General features: G+C 37.1%; 1 protein-coding gene across 4 annotated transcripts in view; it reads left to right on the forward strand.

Annotated features, from left to right (window-relative positions):
- Positions 1-7,606, forward strand: part of LOC129726404 (serine-rich adhesin for platelets) — a 294,544-nt gene extending 286,938 nt beyond the window's left edge. For all 4 annotated transcript variants that reach the window (XM_055683037.1, XM_055683038.1, XM_055683039.1 and 1 more), the window contains exon 7: positions 66-7,606. The gene's annotated coding sequence lies outside the window, so the exon portion shown is untranslated. The remainder of the gene's footprint in view (positions 1-65) is intronic.
- Positions 7,607-8,703: the final 1,097 nt, after the last annotated feature.

Consider the following 8,703-nt stretch of genomic DNA (forward strand, 5'->3'; position numbering starts at 1 on the left):
TCGAACCCAGGCGTCGAGCGTGGTTGGCGGAGACGTTACCAACCACACTAGGCCCTCGCTCTGAGGTTGGCACTCACACTAAAGAATATTACGCACTATAACTACTCAACAGAGCTTGCTGCAATGTTTCTACATTGCCTCTCCTGAGCATTTATCAAATGAAAAAAGCATCTAGGTAGAAAAGTAGATTGCGTTTTTGCGTCGGTCTTCCTGTCTGTCTGATCCATTTAGACTTGGAAAGTACTGGACCGATCTACGTGAAAAAATTTGTGTGAGAGTTTTTAGGGGAAAGGTTCTCATGATGGTTTGAGACCCCTCCCTCCTTTGGAAGCAAAGGCTCCCATGAAAATGAAACACAAATTTCTGCATAACTCGAGAACAAGTCAAGCAAATTTTGGAGCAAGAAACATTTCTGTGATAGTTCGGTACCCCTCCCTTTTCGGGAAGAGATTCTTCCACACAAATCAAACACAAATTTCTTCATAACTCGGGAACTGATCAACCAAATGGAACCCAAATGTGACATATGGAAGTCTTTGGAGGCGAGAAATGTTTCTGTCATGGTTTGACACCCCTCCATACTTTGTAAGAGGGGTGATGATGACTTCCTGTTACTGGAAAACAGCCAAAAGTGACCGAATACCACAATATAGCTACTTCTGGAACCAGACTGACGCTCAGAGGCCAGAAATTGACTCCACATGCCGTTTTGAAATTCAAGATGGCGACTTTCGGACTCTGAAATACAGCCGAAAATGACCGAATACTATTCAATATGTGTATTTTCGTAATCTTGATAATGCATAGAAGCCAAGAATCAACCTCAGTCAGATACCGGTCTCTGGCAAACAAACTCAAATGACCGATCACCACCCAATATGGGTGATTTCGAAACCAGATTGATGCACAGATGCATGTCGACCACAGACCCCATTATTAATTCTAAGTTGGCGATTACCGATGTTTGGAAAATAACTGAAAACGACCAAATACCATCCAAAATGCATATTTCCGGTATCAGAATAGTTTTCAGAGGCCAGAAATTGACTCATCCAATATCTGATTCGTCTTGCATTTTGATTTAATTTATACTTTTGAAATGAATGATGAATTTCATCGCATTTCAATTTTTAGGCATTTGTTGTTATGCAGGACTCAAATTCAAATCGAACTCAAATGTTTATATGCAACTGAGAATAGATGTACAAGCAAGTCACTTGGATGCGAGTGTAGGCAGTGTGACGCCTACTCTGCTCATACTCTCCGCATCACAATCTTTTACGGGAAATCTCATGTTGTCTCTGTTGTGTTATCTCAGCAGTGCGCTCCGCGATGTACTTCTGTGCTTTCTCACTAGAGTGATTCACCACATTTGTTTCGCTCAGTTGGAGTGTTAGCAGCAAGCCAGCGACAAAAGCACAGCACGAAGCAGAGGAAAAAAGTGTGATGCAAAAAAATCATTCACGCAGCGCTCATGCTGAAGAAGAAGTGATTTATTTATTTATTTATTTATTTATTGATTTAAATTTCATCTGACATCGTGGTCTTAATGAATGGTTTTAAAACTAGTCTAAAGTTAAAAATACAGTTCGCAAGCGTTGTCTAAAACTGACACAAGAAACATTAAAGTCAAAAACGTGATAGCCTTCTTGAAAACATCTCCGTATTGTGTTGACTGGATCGTTATCACCGTATACGGTGTTCCTCGGTTCTGGCAAAATAAGTTGCCGTGGACGCAGTACACGTGCGGGAGCATAAATTCTCATGCGCTCCAGCAAGCAGGCACTATCGATTTCTCCGCGCAGTATTTTAGCGCCAAACACAGCTTGGTTTATACTTCGACGGGACTCCAGTGGCTCTATACCCAATAGGGCACATCGATGTTCGTAAGGGGGCAGGTCGTTGGGATTGCGCCATGGAAGTCTTCTTAGCGCACGACGGACAAATTTATGCTGAACAGATTCGATTCTGGATTTCCACACAGCTTCATAAGGTGACCAAACGACCGATGCGAACTCGAGTATCGAACGAACTAGGGAACAATAGAGGGCACGTAAGCAGATGGGGTCAATAAAGTCGCTTGCCATTTTCAGAACAAAACCTAGTTGACGATTGGCTTTTTGGATTATCGCGGAATAATGCAGCTTGAATGTGAGTTGGTAGTCAAGCAATACTCCAAGATCCCTGACTTCGTCAACCCGTCCGAGTATCTGATCACCGATGACATAGTTGTATAGGATAGGTCCTTTAAGTCGTCGATATGAAATCACGTAACACTTTGCCACACTCACTACCAGGAAGTTTGACTTGCACCAATGAACGAATTTGTCCAGTAGCTTCTGGAGTTCTCTGCAATCAGCTTCATTTCGTATGATCAGGTAGATTTTATGATGATGAACAACGAAAATCGTGCAAACAAGACTTTCGAATTGGGGCATCCTTACAAGTTGGTTTTCGAAACGATTCTCGAACCTCTGCTTATGATATATCCGAGGAATGATATTTACTGCAAATATAAATCATCAGAAAAATACTATTTTCACATAACGGATCAAACGTTTTTGGTCTAAGGAATATAGTCCATTGAAAAAACTTTAATTTCAACAGGTGTCAGGCTCACTGATTTGACTAATTTGACTACAACTAGTTAGCAGTAATGTTCAAACTTTATAACCGAAAAAAAGCTCTGGCTCAAGAAATAGAAGTAATGATACATTATAGGTTACACCTAAGACAAGACGCGGCAACTGGCTTCTTATTTTTCTTTTCGTAACGGCCGTCATCCCCGTCGAAATTTTTTTGAACGTTTCATACCGTTGATGCCAGAATGATTATTTTTAACAACTTCTGCAGGTCAATGAAAATAAAACAAATTGAAATTGCAATATATAGGCGAATAATACTCAATTTTTATTTATTATTTTATGTTCAATAAAGCATACTTCTACTATCAAATTTTTTCTTCCTTAGTTTCATGGACTTCAACCGAAATAGTAAAAAACGATTAATCACTGCATTTTTAAAATTATAACAGTTAAATACATTACTCGGTAATATCATGTACCTTGCATACTTTTGCACCATTATTTATGAACAATTATAATAGCTAAATTATGACTCTCCAGCATCACTGCTTTACAGTGAAAAGTAACCTCGTTGTATTTTCTACGTGACGATTGCGTTATCGGATTCAGCCAATCAGCAGCCGGTTCAAATTGATTGCATGTAACGGTGACCAGCTCTCGCGTCTTGTCTTAGGGTTACACTTCAATCTTTCTCAAAACTCATCTTCCTTCTGGCTTCACCACTGATTTCTATAACATCATATCTTTCATCTGTCCAAATTAGCAGTTTCCAACCTTTTTGGCTTCTAGGCCACCTTTGCTAAGTACAAGGAGCTTCACGGCTCATAGACCATCGCACGGTGACGTCACGCACCTGAGTTTGACAGCTACTGGTAACTTTGTTTACCTCCGCGTGATGCAGTTTGGTTCTCAATTATAACAGATCTTTTCAATTGTGATCGGAATGCCCTTTAAATGTTGTGCGTGAGGTGCCAGTACACTAAGAACAATTATCCACTACGCGCACGATTGCTCCATCAGAAAAAAGTACAAAGTCTAAAACGTAAAGGGAGTTACCAGTAACTGTCAGAAAAGTGAGGTTAAAGACATTCGGTGAGATAGTCTATTCAAAATTGTCAGATACATGTTTTGTGATACAAGGCTGTATTTGTCAGTCACATATCGTCCCGCACTTCTTATTTGTAGAAGGATTAAAAATCTGCTCTCACAGAGGTATAAACAGAGAAATTCTGATCAAAGTTACCAAGCATTTACATTTCGCATACTCATATTTGAAGTGGAAGAAACTGTTATCACGTCAAGCTACGAAACTTGAAGAATGCAATAATTTGAAACAGAGCGGAACCCTAACGATCTGATTATGACCCATTTAAGGAAACGGGGGTATTTTGGCCCACCTACATATTTTGGCCCACCCATAAACATTTTTAATTGATAAATCCAATAAACATTAGAAAACAATGTATTTATCATTGAAATAAGACCCCTAAGAAGCATACTAAACTATAGTTTTCGGCAATGTACTGACTCTAGGCAGTACCTATTATTTCTGATTTAATTCACGAATCAAAATCATGCCTGAGTCAACCCGAATTCAAGAGCTATTCTGAGAGCTATTGTAACAAATACATATGTATGCTTTTGAAACAATTCATGGTTGTAGTAACATCAATAAAATATCATAGAAACAGTTTGTATACTCTACAAGTCTCTGGCTAAAACCACATTTTGGCGATGTCAAGCTTTGACAGCTCTTTGTTTACCATTCGGCCGTTGCGCGCTGAACGGATAAGCAGCTTGTAGCAATATAAGGCCGATCTTTTAGTTTCCAGATAACTAGAATTTCGAAAACCATGCTTCCAGGTCGATTATTATTGTCAAACTGTATGTAGTTAGACCTTCTCAAAACACACCGAGGTCATGTATGGTTCTAGAAAGAAACTGAAACATTGTAGAGTTCAATACAACACAGTTGTATTGATTTCCCATACGATAGCACTTATGTGAAAGGCAGTCCGTCACCACCTCACTCCTGATAACTCAAAACCGTCATGCATTTTAATTTTTAATTTTTATGTTGACCCCATAAAAAAATTTCACTCATTTATTATTCAGCGCTTGTCAACCGCTCTGTCGCACAGTGTATCATTTTCATCATTCAAACTCACAAGCCTTCTCCTACCTTAACCTATTGCTACAATCAAAGAAAAACGAAAGGAACAAAACGAAAGATCAATTAAAATTTCTACTAGGCAATCTTAGGACTCTAACTCTAATAGACTGTGTTTTCTAATAAATAACCAAAATCAACCGAAACACGAATTGAAATTCATATTGAATTAATATTTTCCCATTCTAGAGCAATAACAAAAAACAAGTAGTTTGTACTACGTAGCCTTGTAGTACATATATTTCGGCTTGAAAAACAACTGTGAACCTAGGGATATGAGCAATTTCAAAGAAAAAGTCATTGAGGGACACTCTTTAAAAGTTTCATACGCTAATTCCAGCTCACCTGTGTGTTAGACTGAGCCCGATAATCCACAACAACATTCAGATTTAACTATGAAACTGTATAATTTACCAATCTCTACAACTCTATAACTAGCATTTTGGGTTAGAATGGCGTGATACTAATACAAGTATAGAGTTGGAGTTAGCGGAAAAAAAATAACCGTAATTTGGGCACACAAACACACTATCGTATTGGATGATTTGAATTCAACTGCAATTGCCTTCGAAGCGAATGGTATGACCAAAACATAATTACTAGTCACAAAAGCAGCCACAAAAAAACAGGTATCAGAAGACGATGGTAAACCGAGGATAATCAGTGAAGTCAATTTTTTATCGATACTAATAACTAGCGAGTAATGTAAGAACCAATCAATTTCGACCATTCAACTGACTTTTACCGTTTTAGCAGGGTAGAAAATTTTACCTACAGAAAAAAAAAAACAAACGTAAACTGGCTAGCAGAAGAAAAGCGAAAAATAAATCAGCAAGGAATTAAGCATAAAAACCTACCAAGCAGAATCTTTTAGCAAATAGAGGAGAATAACCGAACCAACCAGTCAGAGAAACAGGAAACAATCACATAGATCGTAGTGCTGTACGGTGAATGCGATTAGCAGATATCGAAACAAAATTCTTGCTCTTCTTCCACTTCTTCTACTTCTTTTAAGTGTAACTCTGTAGCCATTCTTCTAACTGCAAGTTCAGATATTGTAGCGACCAATATAAGCCAAAACTTTTGAATGTGCTTCTTTAGGGTTTATCGAAATGATGATACCGAATCGAATGGAATCGATTAGTGTTAACATAAAAAAAATTAGCTCATATACAGAACAAAAGCAAATCTGTCGTTTCACATGTTTTCAGCTGAAAAAAACCATCAGTAGCTTCAAATAGAGCGTAAAAATATCAGCAAAAAATGATACGAATAACATATGCGCGGTCGACGGGGAAATTTTACCACGAACTACTGTTAGTGATTGTTATAATGGAAACGAAATAGCAGAACATTTGATGGATGTTACTGGACTTTTAACAGTAAACTTTCAAGCTGGACTTGATGAATTGCTGCTCAAAGTGCAATTCCAGGGACAAAACTATATCTTCATACCAATATATCCCTCAACTCGTTTTTTTTACGTTAACTCCTTCCTTCAATACATGCTCCATTCGGAGCTTTTCAAATAGTTAGAATTAGTTGCCAAGTTATGATTTTCCACAAGTGAAACTTCCATAACAGTAGACAGTCAAAATTGGGTTGAAATTTTAATTTGAATCATGTGTATTAGCGATTTAAATTGTAACAACATCAACGCAAAGCCTTAGCACTACATTCCGCTTTCGAAACTTAGCCTTACTTGTTATAACAGACTTCGTACAGCTGGATCTTAATGTGCAGAACAATTGCATTGTTAGTGATACGACACCAAGAATCCCACCCAGCCTAAATTCGCTTGGTTTGGCGACATGTACTTTAGGCCAAGTTCAGTTTTTGCGTATTGATTCGAATCAACGATAGTCACAAGCGAGAAAAATACTGTTTTCTAATTTATCTGATATGATTGTTAAATTAAACAATAAAAGGCAGTAAGTCATTACATGACAATCGAATGTATCGAAATAATCCACCAGCAGACCTAACTTGATGATTTAGGTGACCACGAAACCCTATTAAACTATCTTCGTTCATGCCTATTTTCCAGTTATTCTTCTTGCATTTTGGCAGTTCTTTTCAATAAGTCAAACTATATAATTGCGCCTTAAATTAGAATTAGATCGATCGAACTACGTGCTTTTTAAGTAAACATTGAATCACAATTGAGCTTACTATCCGTCAACTTTGAGAAAAAAAAAATGAAAACAAAATCTGCATCGTCGAGGTTAGTATGCAAGAAGCCAACAAAAAAACATATGAATCGTATCCATAAATAAAATCAATGCCGATCAATGTTGGTTGTTTTAAAACAAAATCAACTATTGATTTCCACATCCTGCGCTTCATATTGCCAAATAATTGAACCAAAAATAAATTACATCTAATGCCTAAGTTTCGGGCAAACCAGTCAAAGCATATTCAACTCAAAAGTGGAAAAGCAAGTTATCTAGTTGCATGTGGCTAATAAACCAAACAAACAGTGTGTTAATAGTAGTTATTACGTAAATTAAAGTTATAACAAAAAAAAAAAAACAGATGAAAAAATAGAAAAATATAATTCACCGAGTTGCTCTAACGGTCCCCCGAGCGTCGTTTCTAGTACGCAATTGAAAGCCGCCAGGGCAAACTCGGTAATCTCGTTTCACGCGCGCAAATATGTAAATGCGATGATATGAAGAAGTTGTTTAATTACTTGATAGAGTTGTAAAAATTGTATAAAATAAAGAGAAATAAAAGAGTAAGTAGTATATAACAAAATTAAACAATTATAGAGAAGTTTAAATGATTAAGCAAATGTGTTATATTGAAATGTGAAGAATAAAACCAAATCAGATGATAATAAGTAACTATATTACACGAAACTTGCCAATGGTACTGCAGAAAGAAGTCCCTGCTTGAAAGGCACCTCATGTGGGAAGGGTTTTAAGTTACATTTACTGGAATGAATCTTTCATTACAATTGGGTCGTTAGGCTATATCAGTTTTTTATATCATCTGAATGATATGCATTTTCTTAGTAAAACGTGATTTGAAAAAAAATTCTATCGTTGTCCTTCGCTTTTTAAACACGATTTAAAACTGCTCGAAATCTGCTCGAAATCGCTACAATGACAGTTCTTCCATATACCAACTGTCATTGTAGCGATTTAGAGCGAATTTATATTCTTCATTTAAAATCGAAGGATAATGATATAAAGCTTAAAAAAATCACGTTTTGCTCAAAAAATTACACTCTTTCAGATGATCTATAAGAATCGGAAATCCGTGAATAGCTAAACAACCCAATTGTTGCAAAGGAAAATGTAATTTTTTTTCGCTAATGGAATGGGTTGTTAATTTTGGACCAAATTGGAATCGATTGTTTAACATTAAAACCTGGGCATTCTGAACAAAACAAACCCACCTAAAGCATAGTTTACAGTTCCGAACGAAGTGAAAAATTTGACAAGTGAAAAAGCGGAAATCTGTCGTGAAAACCCGTTTGTGGAACACGCAGGTATTTCACCAGTCTGCAGTTTGCAGTTACTGAGCGAAGTGAAAATTGGCTGCAACTGACAGAATATAAACAGGGGTCTGACGCTTCATGAATATCCAGTATCCAAAATCCTAATGCAATATGGCGTCATTTGTTCAGTAAACAACTTGAAAACCAAGATTTTTCTCGACCACAGTGCAGTTCTAACATTAAGATATATTACCGTGTAAATGGTGTTACCAAAATTATCACAATAATGATTGTCATCACTGGTAAATTTTGTCGTGTTTTGCGGTGTCAGTGGTACCGCAACGTCAGTGGTACCACAATGTCAGTGGTACCGCTATAAAATTTGGTAACGCGACTTTTATATCGGATTTGACGTTTATAGCATAGCCCTGAATATAAACGAACTAGCGTTTGCATGCGTGAAAAGAGTGAACCTAAGTGAAAAAGATTAAATCTACTACCTT

This window comes from Wyeomyia smithii, chromosome 3 (assembly GCF_029784165.1).
Source record: "Wyeomyia smithii strain HCP4-BCI-WySm-NY-G18 chromosome 3, ASM2978416v1, whole genome shotgun sequence".
Classification (NCBI taxonomy): domain Eukaryota; kingdom Metazoa; phylum Arthropoda; class Insecta; order Diptera; family Culicidae; genus Wyeomyia; species Wyeomyia smithii.